A 15,851-nucleotide genomic window follows, 5' to 3' on the forward strand; every position below is an offset into this window, starting at 1 on the left:
CACCATCAAACTTGGTATGGTTTTATTAAAACTCAATTCTACACTTCTTAAATATTTGGATTATACTGTTATATTCCAACTTATCTCTTCAGAATAATTAGAATATTTTGTATAATATATGCACTCTTTTCTAATCAATGAAATAAGCCTGTTTGTTTCATGCTAGAAAGTGCAGGAAAGAGTTTTCCAAAACACAATATATTGTCTGTAATAACCCAGGTATGAAAAAATGAAAGAAAAAATTGAAAACTACTGTCTAGGCTTAAAAAATTACTGACATATGTCTTGACCAGAAGATTGTTGCCATTCATGATTAGAAAGTAATCATTCACTTTAGCACATTATTTACTTTTGGAAAGACAAAGTTTCTTGTGCAGGAATTACAAAGTTCCAGGATATTTAGTAAATAATGGCCAATTCATCCTCCTGTTAGAGAATATTTGTGTTGAATTTTGTGTTTTTTGTTTAAAAGCATATATTCAATATGTTACATGTATTTCATGTTTTATTCTTATTTCAAATAGAAAATATTCTTGAAATGTTGTTCAATGAAAATTACCTGGTATATGTTCTTGTCTTTAATTTTTCCTTTGCTTTTGATTGGTATAAAATATTTCATCATCTTGGAGCATTCAGAAAGTTAGATTTATTTCCTTTGATAGGAAATATGATACCTGAAAGGGGAATAGTATCTTATACGTTGCATTATAACTTCCCTTTTCATCACATAGTCTTCATAAAGTATTTCATAGCATTTTAAATTTTCTTGAAAAATTAATATACAAAACATATGTTATAAATACTGAAAATTTATTTTTAATTATTGTCTTCAAAGCGAAAGTATATCAGATTTAGAGAAAGCTTTGCTATAAAATGTTATATAAGTCAATGAAATATACATGGTATCTTGGTGTCTTAGCATTACTATATTTAAACATATGGTGATATGATCAACTATTTTGCTTATTATTTTACATAGTCTATAACACTGGACTTTAAATGTTTTAGAGGTTTGCTCTAGATTATGTGAGGTTTTATTTTTTCCATTTTATTGATATATAATTAACGTGACATTGTGTAAGTTAGATACACAATATAAAGATTTGATGTATATTTACATTGCAAAGTAATTACCAATTAAGGGTAGTTAACACATCCAATCACCTCACATAATTACAGGGCTATTTGTGTGTGTGGTGAGAACCTTAAGGATCTGTTCTCTTAGTAAGTTTCAAATATGCAACACAGTGTTGGAAACTACAGTCACCATGCTGTATATTACATCCCCACAAATCGTTTTTCTTATAATTTTGTCAAGTTTCTACCCTCTGACACCATTCACCCATTTCCCTCAAACATCACTGTCCACCCCTGGCAACAACCAATCTGCTCTCTATTTCAGTGTGTTTGTTTGTCTCTAGATTACACACAAAAGTGAGATCATACAGTATTTGTCTTTCTCTGACTTATTTTGCTTAGTATAATGTCTTCAAGGTTCATTCATTGTTTGTTTTTGCAAACGGCAGATTTCCTTCTTTTCTATGGCTGAATAATATTTAGCTATATGTATATCTCACATTTTCTTTAGCCATACACCCATTGATGAAAACTTAGGTTGTTTCCATGTCTTGGTCATGGCAAATAATGCTGCAGTGGACATGGAGGTGTAGATATCACTTTGAGATAAAATTTAATTTCCTTCATATATATATCCAGAATGTAGTTGCTGGGTCAAAACGGTAGGTCGAGTTGTTTTGTTTTGTTTTAACAGTTGCACACTGTTTTCCATAGAGGCTGTACCAATTACATCATAGCAACAGTGCACAGGATTTTCTGCTTCCTTTTCCCCACATTCTCTCCAGAACTTGTTATCTAGTCTTTTTGCTAACAGACATTCTTACAGGTGTGAGGTGATTTCTCACTGTGATTTTGATTTGCCTTTCCTTGATGATTAGTGATGTTGAGCAATTTTTCATGTACCTATTGCCCATTTGAATACCTTCTTTGGAAAAATGTCTATTCAGATACTTTGCTCATTTTTTAATCAGTTTATATACTCATTTATTTTTTTTGCTACTGAGTTGTATGAGTTTCTTATATAGTTTGGATATTAACCCTTTGTCAGATATGTGGTTTGCACATATTTTCTCCTATTCTCTATGTTGCCTTTTCATTTTGTTAATATTTCTTATGCTGTGCAAAAGCTTTTAAGTTTTATATAGTCCCACTTGATTATTTTTGTTTTTGTTGCTTGAGCTTTTGGTGTCATATTCATAAAATGATTTTCACTTGCCTTCTTAGTCCCTATCAGATCCCCTGTGGTCAAGACTTCCAGGTTCCCCCAGTAATCTCTGTGAGGCAAGTCCTGTGTGGGATTTGGGGAAGCATCCTTCAATACTGGGGATTCTGCATGTTCACCTTCTGGTTTCTTTTTCCCACTGGAGAAACCTTAGGCCCAGGGAAACCTCCTTGGTGAAACATTGTGCCTGCCTACAAGAGGGGAGATGCAGTCAGAGAAGAGCCACTTCTCTTTCCCTTCTAATGTGGTCCTCCTTGATCTCTGTGGTCCATGAGAGTGCTTCAGCCCACTCCACTGGGCTCTAGGAATTTTCACAATGGTGTCTTGTCTATGGATAGTTGCTAGTTCGTCTTCTTGTGAGGGGGACTGAAGTTAGGGAAGACCTATATCACCATCTTGACAGACTTTAAAGGAATAAAAAGCAAATCACCTCTCTTCAGAAATATATAGTGTATATAACTTGTACTCTTTTGGTTAAATATTCACTCTCTTATTGGTGTTTTATAAAACTACAAGTTCTTAGTATTAATATGGGTTCAAGTCATCAGCATTCTAACAGGTGTGAGGTGATTTCTCATTGTGATTTTGATTTGCATTTGCCGGATGATTAGTGATGTTGGGCATCTTTAATGTTATGTTTAATGAAACATATGTTTAATGAAATGTTAAAAAATATTTTCACACTTCTATATTTTCTGAAATCTCCACAAATTTAAACTAGTATTATCATCCTCTTTTCCTTAATCGCTTCATAGAGGACCTAAGGGAGATACTGCAAAACTTCCTGGTCTTGATCTTTTGTTATTATTATAACATATTGATTAATCTTCAGCTGTTGTATTACAGTTGTTCTGTGATCTTGAGTCAGTTTTATTATTCACAAAATATAATTTGAACCCATTAAATCCAATTTTTGATATATACATATTTTTTGTGTATAAGAAAAATGATTGCTTACTCATCTAATATTTATTCACATGTGTAATTCAATGTTTTTTCTTTTCAAAATAAGAGTAGCTTGAATTTATACTTTTAAATTTAAAAATTTTTCCATAAAGGAAAGGCTTCAGATTTTTAAGTAATTCAGTTTGTTAATTTGTGGGTTTTACATATGAAATCATTCTCTCTCTATTCCTGTGATTTCTTCCCCCTTTGGTAGTTTTCTGGCTTTTTGAGCTAATTACTCATAGTGTATTTTCATTCTTTCTTATTCGGTGAAGAGCTCAGTCCATTAATTTTTCTTTGGTCACTTGTTTAGCAATATGTACTATATGATTATTTTTATAGATGGGGGTGTCTTTTCTCTATAATTTTCTTAGAAAACAAGAAGATAAACAGGTTTATAATTTTTCTACCCATGTTTTTATTAAACAGTGCCACTCTCTTCTCCCTAGGAGGAAGGAAACTAACGTGACTTAATGTTAATTAACTTCTCTTTCTATTTTCCTTTTCTTGCCCAGTGAGGGTCATAGCATCCCTTCAAAATATTTTGTAAACTATTATGCTAAAGAATGAGAGCCATTTACTACAAGTGAGTTGCACTGAAAACACAATTTAGCACTAAAACACACTGTCCATTTCAGAAGTTTTCTCAATGATTGCACTGATGGTATGTAGACAAGGAGAGAGTCATGAAGGTGAATAGTCCCACTAACAATCTGATTTTTTATTAATGTAATTCCATGTGCTTTAAATAATCATAACACTTAGAAATTATATTCCCTAATTCTAAGCTTTATATATATATATATATATATATATATATATATATATATATATATATATATATATATACACACACAAGGAAAGACAAAAACAAAATTTCTTTAGCTACAGTGTTTTTATTATTTGTGATTATTTTTTTCATTTTATGTATAAAGTGAGAGAGAATAGCAGGGGTCAATTTCTACCATTTTTTCTAGTTATTTTCCTTGTAAGGAAAGACATTTTATTATTTGTATATTTTCTTTATTTTTAACTCTTTACCTTTTCAGAGAATTTTTAGTTTTACAGAAATTGAGAGGAAGGTACTAAGATTTCCCATATATCTTCTACCCCCACACATGTATAGCCTCCCCCATTATCTACATCACTCACCACAGTGGTAGATATGTTACCAAGGATGAATAGCTAATACATTGACACATGATAATTACTCAAAGTCCATTTATCTTAGGGTTCACTCTTTGCATTATGCACATATTTTAAGGTTTGGACAAATGTATACTGACATATCCCTATCATTATAATATCATGAAGAGTGTTTTCACTGTCCTAAAAGCCCTCTGTGTTCTGCCTATTAATTTCTCCACTTCTCAGCCCCTAGCACACACTGATCTTTTTATTGTCTCCATAGTTTTGCCTTTTTCAGAATGTCATATAATTGGAATCACACAGTAACGTTCTCAGATTAGCTTCCTTTACTTAGTAATATGTATTTAAAATTTCTCCATGTCTATTCATGGTGTGATAGCTCATTTATTTCTAACACTGATAATATCCCAGTGTCTGGAAGTACCACCATTTATTTATCCATTCACCTACTAAAGAATGTCTTGGTTGCTTTCAGGATTTGACAATTATGGATAAAGCTGCTATAAACATCCATGTGCAGGTTTTTGTGTGGACATAGGTTTTAAGTTCTATTGAGTAAATACCAAGGAGTGCAAATGCTGATTGTATGCTAAGACTATGTTTAGTTATTTAAGAAACCACCAAGCTGTCTTCCAAAGTGGCTACTCCATTTTGCATTCTCACCAGCAATGTATTCCCACCAACAATGTATGATTGTTGTTCCATGTTCTCACCAGCTTTCAGCATTGTTAATGTTCTGGATTTTGTCCATTCCAATAGTTATGTAATGGTATCTCATTTTTGTTTTTATTTGCATTTCTCTGATGACAAATTATATGGAGCAACTTTTCACATGCCATTTGCCATCTGGATATCTTCTTCAATGAGGTGTCTGTTAAGCTAGTTGACCCATTTTATAATGGGGCTGTTTGTCTTCTTACTGTTGAGTTTTAAAAGTTCTTTGTATATTTTGGATTATGGTCTTTTATCAGATATGTCTTTTACAAATATATTCTCCAAGTCTGTCTTGCCTTCTCATTCTCTTCATATTGTCTTTCACAGAACAGAAGTCTTAATTTTAATGGAGTTCAGCTTTCAGTTATTCCTTTTGTTGATTGTCCCTTTGGTGTTGTTTACAAAAGCATCACCATACCCAAGGTTATCTAGGTTTTCTCTTATGTTATCTTCTAGGAGTTTCATAGTTTTGCATTTTACATTTAGGTTTATGAACAGTTTTTTTATTTTCTTTCTTTTTTTTTTTTTTTTTGCGGTATGCGGGCCTCCCACTGTCGTGGCCTCTCCCGTTGCGGAGCACAGGCTCCGGACACGCAGGCTCAGCGGCCATGGCTCACGGGCCCAGCCGCTCCGCGGCACGTGGGATCTTCCCGTACCGGGGCACGAACCCATGTCCCCTCCATTGGCAGGCGGACTCTCAACCACTGCGCCACCAGGGAAGCCCCTATGATCAGTTTTGAGTTACTTTTGTGAAGAGTAAATGAGTGTAGAGGTTTATTATTTTTCATGTGGAAGTCCAGGTGTTCCAGTACAATTTGTTGAAAAGACTATCTTTGCTCCATTTTATTCTCTTTGCTTCATTGTCAAATGTCCTTTGATGATATTTGCAGGGTGGGGGTGTATTTCTGGGCTTTCTATTTTTTTCAATTGGTCTAATTGTCTATTCTTTTACCAGCACTATACTGTCTTGATTACTGTAGCTTAAAGTAAGTGTTGAAGTTGGGTATTGTCAGTCCTCTAACTTAGTTTTTCTCCTTAGTATTGTGTTGGTTATCCTATAAGGTATATATAATTTTACTTGAAATTTCATTGCAATTTAATAATTATAAGATGTCATTCTTTTTCTTGTTCAATGCATTTACTTTGTCTTCAACCCTTAATACCATGTCACCAGATTTTGTTTCATGTTGACTTAAAGGGCTTCTTTTTCCCTGTAATATAAACAATGAAACATTTATTTTCATAAATAGATCTTTATATTTATTGTAAAATCATATGTATTCTTGATTATGTCATCTTCTATTTGTCACAATATCTCTTTCAAATGCTTCCTTTGATTTCCCTCATTATATGATTTGTGGTTATTTTGGTATTGTGGGGGTGAATATATTTAGAATCTGTATGTCTGCTTTGAGGTCTTATAGGATTTACTTTAATTATTTTGAATAATAGCTAATCTATTTATTCTCTAATTGCAAGGTCCATTGATTCTCAAAAAAGAAATTGTACTTTCATTTTCACACCTCTTTATACCATCTACTTCTGTATATTTTATTTTAATTTTTTTTTAATTTTTTTTGTGGTATATGGGCCTCTCACTGTTGTGGCCTCTCCCATTGTGGAGCACACGATCCAGATGCACAGGCTCAGTGGCCATGGCTCACGGGCCTAGCCACTCCATGGCATGTGAGATCTTCCCGGACCGGGGCACGAACCCGTGTCCCCTGCATCGGCAGGCGGACTCTCAAACACTACGCCACCAGGGAAGCCCTACTTTTGTATATTTTAGATGTATCATTGATTTTTATAGAATGAACAGTCATAAAATTTGCAGTCTACAGGCATACCTTGTTTTATTGCACTTTGCTTTATTATGCTTTGCAAGTATTACATTTTTTTACAAGTTGAAAGTTTGTGGCCACACTTCATCAGGCAAGTATATTGGTACCCGTTTTCCAACAGCAGTTGCTCAATTCTTCCTTGTCTCTGTGTCACATTTTGGTAATTCTCTCAATATTTATATATTTTTCATTATTATTGCATTTGCTATCTGCGACCACTGATTTTTGATATTGCCATTGTAATTGTTTTGGAGAACTACAAACTTCACCCTTATGAAATGGCAAACTTGATTGATGAATGTTGTCTGTGTTTTGACTGCTCCACCCACCCACCATACCCCCATTTTTCTACCTCTCCTCAGGTCTTCCTATTCCCTGAGACATAATGATATTGAAATTAGGCCAAATAGTAATCTTACAATGGACTCTGAATCTTCAAGTGAAAGGAAGAATCCCATGTCTCTCAGTTTAAATCAAAAGCTAGAAATGATTATTCTTAGTAAGGAAGGCATGTTGTAAGGTGAGAGAGGCAGAAAGCTAGGCCTCTTGAGGCAGTTAGTCAAGTTGTGAATGCAAAGGTAAAGTTCTTAAAGAAAATTAAAAGTGCTACTTCAGTAACAATAATAGGATTGATAAAAAGTGAATGATAGAAAGTGAAACAGGTGTAATGATGATATGGAGACAGTTTTAGTGGTCTGGATATGAGATCAATCCAGATACAACATTCCTTTAAGCCAAAACATAATCCAGAGAAATGCTGTAACTCTATTCAGTTCTTTGAAAACTGAGAGAGGTGAGGAAGCTTCAGAGAAAAAGTTTGAAGCTACAAGGTTTCATAAGGTTTTAGGAAAGAAGCCATCTCCATAACATAAAAGTGAAAGGTGAAGCAGCAAGTGTTGATGTAGAAGCTGTAGCAAGTTATTCAGAAGATCTAGCTAAGATGATAAATGAAGATGGCTACACTAAACAACAGATTTTTAATGTTAACAGAACAACCTTATTTTGGAAGGAGATACCATCTAGGATTTTCCTAGCCAGAGAGGAAAATTCAGTGACTGACTTTAAAGTCTCAAAGGACATGCTGATACTCTTGTTAGGGGCAAATGTAACTGGTAACTTTAAGTTGAAGCCAATGCTCCTTTACCATTCCTAAAATCCTAGGGTCTTTAGGAATTATGTTAAATTAACTCTGCCTGTTCTATAAATGTAACAACAAAGCACAGATAACAGGGAAATTGTTTACAGTATAGTTCACTGAATACTTTAAGCCCTCTGTGTAGACCTACTGCTAAGAAAAAAAAAGGAATTTCTTTCAAAACATGACTGCTCACTGACAATACACCTGGTCACCCAAGAGCTCTGATGGAGATGTACAATGAGATGAATATTCTTTTCATACCTCCTATTGCAGCATCCATTCTGGATAGATCAAGGAATAATGTTGACTTTTGAGTTATATTATTTAAGAAATAAATTTCTTAAGACTATAGGTGCCATAGAGATTTATTCTTCTGATTGATCTTGGAAAAGTAAGTTGAAAGCCTCTGGAAAGGATTCACCATTCTAGATGCCATGAAAAACATTTCTGATTCATGGAAAGAGGTTAAAATATTGGCATTAACAAGAATTTGGAAAAAGTTGATTCCAGCCCCCATCGGTGCCTTTAAGGGGTTCAGGATTTCAGTGGAGGAAATAATTACAGATGTGGAGGAAATAATTACAGATGTGGTGGAAATAGCAGAACTAGGTTTAGATGTGGAGCTTGAAGATATGACTGAATAGCTTCAATCTCATTATAAAACATGAATGGATGAGGAGTTGCTTCTTATGGAAGAGCAAAGAAAATGGCTTTTTGAGGTGGAATATACTCCTGATGAAGATGCTGTGAAGATTGTTGTAATGACAACAAAGGATTTAGAATATTATGTAAACTTAGTTGATAAAGCAGAGGCAGGGTTTTAGAGGATTGGCTCCAAGTTTGAAAAGTTTTACTGTAAGTAGAATGCTAATAAATAGTATTGCAGGGCTTCCCTGGTGGCGCAGTGGTTGACAGTCTGCCTGCCGATGCAGGGGACACGGATTCGTGCCCCGGTCTTGGAGGATCCCACATGCCGCAGAGCGGCTGGGCCCGTGAGCCATGGCCGCTGAGCCTGCACGTCTGGAGCCTGTGCTCTGCAGCAGGAGAGGCCACAACAGTGAGAGGCCTGTGTACCACAAAAAAGAAAAAAGAAAAGAAAAAGAAAAAAAACAGTATTGCATGCTACAGAGGAATTGTCCATGAAAGGAAGACTCAGTTGACATGGCAAGTGTTATTGTTGTTTTGTTTTAAGCAATTGCCACAGCCACCCCAGCCTTCAGCAACCACCACTCTGATCAGTTAGCAGCCAATGACACTGATGTAGAACCATCCACCAGCAAAAAGTTTATGACTCACTGAAAACTCAGATGACGGTTTTCATTCTTTAGCAACAAAGTATTTTTGAATTAAGGTATATACATTGCTTTCTAGACTACAATATAGTGTAAACAATTTTTTATGCACTGGGAAACCAAGCAATTCATGTGACTGGTTTTGTTGAGGTATTTTCTTTACTGCAGTGGCCTGGAACCAAAACCACAATATCTATGAGGTATACCAATATTCTTAATGAGAATTATCCAGATTTATTAATTTCATATTTTATTTGATTCAGTTCTTATATTTAGACATTTTCAAATTGGTTTTTACTTAATATAATTCATTGGAAATTAAGTTTTTATTATTGTTAAAGTTTTGAGAGATACTCTATTCCATATCTCCTCACACTTTCAGACACTACTATGTAGTATCAAAGATTCTTGGGTTAGCCTTGTCTTGCCTCATACTTCTAAGCACTTAGGCTCTTATGTGTAATAATTATTTCTGATGTTTTCAAAATAAAGATACCATTTTTAATCATTCTATTTCATTTTCATGAGATAGTCTCTGTTACTCTTGCACTGTTTATTCCTTTAGACATTTTAATCTCATATAACAGATTGTTGGTTGAGTTTATCAGGTATTTGTCACTTTTAATAGAGGGGTTGAAATTATGTGCTTGGTCAAAAGGGGTGAGTACCAACTCTATGATTAGTATCCTCCCTGTATTACCTCTATTTTCTGTGTGTCTTTACAATACATATAAATCTGTGGTTAAGGGTTGTAGCCATTCCTTTGTTTGAATAGAGATGGAATTCTATTGTCCTTTTTACTAAAATTTTCTTATAGACAATTCAGGTTTCAGGGTAAAATTAAAATAGCTGTACTCCATTTTTTATTATAAATTCTATTAATTTGTTTGAACACATTCTTTGACAAAATTTGAAAATAAAAATAAAATCCAGATTAAAAACCTGGTTTCTAATCTTTGCATATGGACAGAAAGGAAAACAAAGTTAAATGTTTTAATGCCCATATGTTCCTAGTGCAAATATTTAAGACTGTGCAAATGTTCTCAGTTTGCAAATATTGAAAATATGACTTCCTATTTTGCAGGTTTTAATTCACAAAATCTCTAGGTTAACTTATTCTTAATTGAGCACAATTACTTTAACATTTATTAAGACTTAGAAATTTGTAATTTGTTATTATTAAAAATTTAAAGAGGTACAGTATAGGGACATTTTCTACAAAAATAAGCCAAAGAGAAGTCTGCAAAGTTAAAACCAAAGCACTATCTTTATAAGGATTATAGATAAATAGTCCAAGAATTAATGAAATAAAAGTAATTTAACTATTCAGGAATTTTGAAGATTTTATTGTTCACCTGCATGAATTGTCTATTCACAATGATTCAGATCACAGTGTAACTTAGTCTAAGTTTCTTTGAGTTTATCTGAGAAGAAGTAGTTTTTCTCTGTAGTCAAGTGAATTCCTATCTAAGCAAGCAAAAATAAGCCAAAAGCAAAAGAGATATTTTTAAAAGTAGTGTCATGAACTACTCATTTGAATAGGCACCCAACTGAGAACACATTTTTTTATTTGAAGTTTCAGACATGTGCTGTCATTAAGAAGGGCATGTATATAGATTTTTCTTGTCTTAAAATTTCAGTTGAGTTTTGATCTTCTATAAGTCTCAGATTTTTTAAAAACAGTGTTTTGTTTTGTTTTGTTTTTTTACCACTTTAGATTACCATAATGTGAAACAAATTTTTCACTCAGTGTGACAAATAATACCCACCACTGAGGACTAGAAGACTATATCTTACATGGAAGAATGAAATAGCATAAAGACGTATTTCTTCAATTTATTTCAACAGGAAACATATTGCAGCCTAACTTTATTTCTTTGTCTTATTTTTATTTTAACATCTTTATTGGAGTATAATTGTTTTATAATGGTGTTAGTTTCTGCTTTATAACAAAGTGAATCAGTTATACATATACATATGTTCCCATATATCTTCCCTCTTGCGTCTCCCTTCCTCCCACCCTCCCTATCCCACCGCTCTAGGATGTCACAAAGCACCGACCTGATCTCCCTGTGCTATGTGGCTGCTTCCCACTAGCTATCTATTTTACACTGAGTAATATTCCATTGTATATATGTGCCACATCTTTATCCATTCATCTGTTGATGGACACTTAGGTTGGGACCTAATGAAACTTAAAAGCTTCTGCACAGCAAAGGAAACCATAAACAAGACCAAAAGACAACCCTCAGAATGGGAGAACATATTTGCAAATGAAGCAACTGACAAAGGATTAATCTCCAAAATTTACAAGCAGCTCATTCAGCTCAATAACAAAAAAAAAAACAACACAATCCAAAAATGGGCAGAAGACCTAAATAGACATTTCTCCAAAGAAGATATACAGACTGCCAACAAACACATGAAATAATGCTCAACATCATTAATCATTAGATAAATGCAAATCAAAACTACAATGAGATATCATTTCACACCGGTCAGAATGGCCATCATAAAAAATCTAGAAACAATAAATGCGGGAGCTGGTGTGGAGAAAAGGGAACACTCTTGCACTGTTGGTGGGAATGTAAATTGATACAAGCACTATGGAGAACAGTATGGAGGTTCCTTAAAAAACTACAAATAGAACTGCCATACAACCCAGCAATCCCACTACTGGGCATACACCCTGAGCAAACCATAATTCAAAAGGTGTCATGTTCCAATATGTTCATTGCAGCTCTATTTACAATAGTCAGGACATGGAAGCAACCTATTTCTTTGTCTTTGAGAAAGTGTCAGTAATTCAGTTGATTTCCAACAACTTTATTAAGTAACTATAACATTATGGAGGGAAAGTTTCATTAAAAGAAAGTAGAATGGCATCTGGCTTCTTTTTACACATACAAATTCTGAATTGAACTATTCAAAATTACTATATAGTATTTGTCTCCTTTCTATGAGAGCTTGAGATAAAAATTAAGGTTGAAAGCATCCAATTATTTTAATACTTTGTCTTATTTCTAATGACTGCTTCCTTATCTCCTACCAATTTTGCTTGAAAACAATATATTTTAAAATTTAGGACATTGATTATGGTGTATGTTTAAATTCTCTTTTAAGTAATATCACATGATTTTTAAATGTGTGATATATAGTTATTACCAACTCAAGTTATAATATGTAAATTCACATTAAAAAAATAATCCCTCCAAAAAACTTGCCAAGAGAAAGAATATTTAGTAGAACACATTTCTTGTGAGAGTCCTAATATGAATGGAAAAGTGATTAACATCATTCCACTGATTAGGTATTTTGTGTAATTTTACCATTTATTTTTTCTCAATAGTCAGGCCTTCATTACTGCCTACCTGCCTAATCCAAGGAGGTAAATAAAAAATGGGGATTCTAGAAATGTGTTGTATCTTTCAACTGGAAATCCATTGCCTGGGTTTTCTTGATTCCTTGAATAACATTAAATTGAATATTATTATTTTAAATCTCTATGCCTGGTCTCTAATTTTCTCACTTTCATATGCTGAAAACCTAGATTGTATAATTAAGGTTGCTTGAATTTAGAAATGAAAGAATTATGATGATATCATATTTTCTTCACTGGCCTCTGAAGGTCACTATGGGTATTGGTGATAGTTAATAATAGCTGAAATATAGGCCAAAATAATTTATAAAATGTATTACACTATAGATAATTAAAAATGGAAAAGTTAGAAGCCATTTCGTGTATTAGAAAAATTTAAAAGGAAATAGTGCCATGTTATATTTTAGATGCAAAAACATCTAGAGTAAATTAAATATTTTAATAATATTTGCTTTTTATTATGAAATAATTTATATTTTAGAGCAAAACATTTGTACAATACATACATCTATCATGAATTTAAAACTTGCTAACAATTCTTCTGCCATAGAAAACCAGTCCTAAAATTATGATATATGAAACTGGAATCTCATTGTACACACATGTCCTTTTCTTTTGTAAAATGTATCATACCATGACAAGTATATACTACTTAAAAACACGATTCTAATGGTTCCATATTAAGTATACTTTTTTCATCACACTCAATTTATTTAGGCATTATTTTATTATTAAGTTACTATTATTTAGTCATTTATTAATTGATATTGTCTATTTACTTAGACAATATGCCAAATAATATATTAACACAGAGGACTTGCACATTTCTACTTTTTAAAATTTTACTCTTAAAACTTGAAGATTTTAACAAACTGAAGGCATTTAATACATATTGGTATTATGTATTGTATTTCAAAAATTTTAAATTATGAAATTCAAAGTGTGTTATTTTTCTTTTCAGTGTATTTATTTTATTATATCTTTTATGTTATATCTTAAGTAATCTCAATTTGTTGTTTACTATTCCCATGAAGTAAAAAGAACCTCAAATAGGCAGCTGAACACTCAAGATTTCTCTGCTACTGTGAAATGCAAATTTCACAAATGAATGAAATATACACACAGACTTGAAACTTTTCTTAGAACTTTGCAAACTCTACATTGATTAACTTGTGTTCTCTGGTACTGTACACTCTTTAGTTTTAGATTATTTTATTGAGAAAAATAATGCTTATTCAAGTACAACTCAGTGTAGTACTTAAAAATTGTATAAATGACACTAATTTTATTAGTGTCATTTATGATTAGACATTTATTATTATTATTATTATTTTTTGCAGTACGCGGGCCTCTCACTGTTGTGACCTCTCCCGTTGTGGAGCACAGGCTCCGGACACACAGGCCCAGCGGCCATGGCCCACGGGCCCAGCTGCTCCACGGCACATGGGATCCTCCCAGACCGGGGCACGAACCCGTGTCCCCTGCATCAGCAGGCCGACTCTCAACCACTGCGCCACCAGGGAAGCCCCTGATTAGACATTTAAAATATCATCTCAGTAATATGATCATGATTGAATTAAACCTATCAGCTAATTGTGGATTGTGACCTTGTACTAACCAGCATACTTCAATAATGCTGCTTAACAAAAATCACAAAAATCTCAGGGACTTACAATAAGAGCAACAACACTTAATTTGTCTTTACTTTCACTATTTACAAAGTCTTGCTTAATTCTGTGTATATTTTTGATTGGTTTGTTTGCTATTTCTTTCTTTAACTCACTAAAGGTATTTCCTTTTGTTGTTGTTGTTTTTCTCTTTTATTCTTCCGTAATTGTTTTCCCATTCTTGAGGAATGATGTATCTATTGGATGAGACATTTATAGGTCCTTCTTGAAATATTCTAGTTCAGATAAAATGAGATAAAAGAGGTAGGTAAGATTTTTAACAGCTCTACTCTGCCAATTCAGGAATATAGCAAACTGGCAGTATTACGGACAGAGAAATAGTAGTAACCGAGGGTATTATTCTTTTATTCCGAAGAGTATCATCCTTACTGCATTTACCCTTTTTAAAAAAATGTTTATATTTAGGGCGTACAACATGATGTTTTGATATACACATGCTTTGTGAAATGATGACTATAGCCAAGCTAATTAACACAAATCCAAATCCTCACATAGTCATGTTTTTGTGTGTGGGTGGAGAGAAAACTTATGATCTACTCTCTTAGCAAATTTCACATATACAATACAATGTCATTAACTATAGTAACCATTAGCTATGTAGAATTTATTCATCATACAAAACTGAAACTTTGTATCATTTGGCAATATCTTACCATTTCTCACATCCTCTGACCCTGGTAACCACCATTCCAATCTCTGTTTCTATAAATTTAATAAAATTTATAAATTTTTTAGATTCCACATATATGTGAGATCATAGAGTATTTTTCTTTCTATGTCTGGTTTATTTCACTGAATATAATGCCCTTGAGGTTAATCCATGTTTTTTTAAATGGTAGATCTCTTTTTTAAAGACTGAGTAACATTTTGTGTGTGTGTGCATGTATATACATATGTATATACATTTATCCACCAACAGAAACTTAGGTTGTTTCCATATGCATCGCTTTTGCTGCATTCTGTAAGTTTTGGTATGTTATAGTTTTCTTTTCATTTCTTTTGAGAGATTTTCAAATTCCCTATTGAGTTCCCCTTTGACCCAATGGTTATTAAAAAATTAGTTTTTCAGTTTCCACATATTTGTTAATTTTCTCACTATTATTGATTTCTAAACTCATTACATTGTGGTCTGAATAAGTACTTGGAATGATTTCAATCTTCTTAAATTGTTGAGACTTGTTTTGTGACCTAATATATGATCTATTCTGGAAAGTATTCTGTGTGTACATGAGAAGAATATGTACTCTTCTTTTTTATGGGAAGTTCATATGTCTGTATGTCTGTAAATATGTCTGTTAGGTCTGTTTGGCCTATAGTGTTGTTCAAAACTACTGTTTATTGAGTTTCTGTTTTGATGTCCTATCCATCATTGAACATGGGGGTATTGAAGCCTCCTGTTACTGTAT

Source organism: Hyperoodon ampullatus (assembly GCF_949752795.1).
Source record: "Hyperoodon ampullatus genome assembly, chromosome: 5".
Classification (NCBI taxonomy): domain Eukaryota; kingdom Metazoa; phylum Chordata; class Mammalia; order Artiodactyla; family Ziphiidae; genus Hyperoodon; species Hyperoodon ampullatus.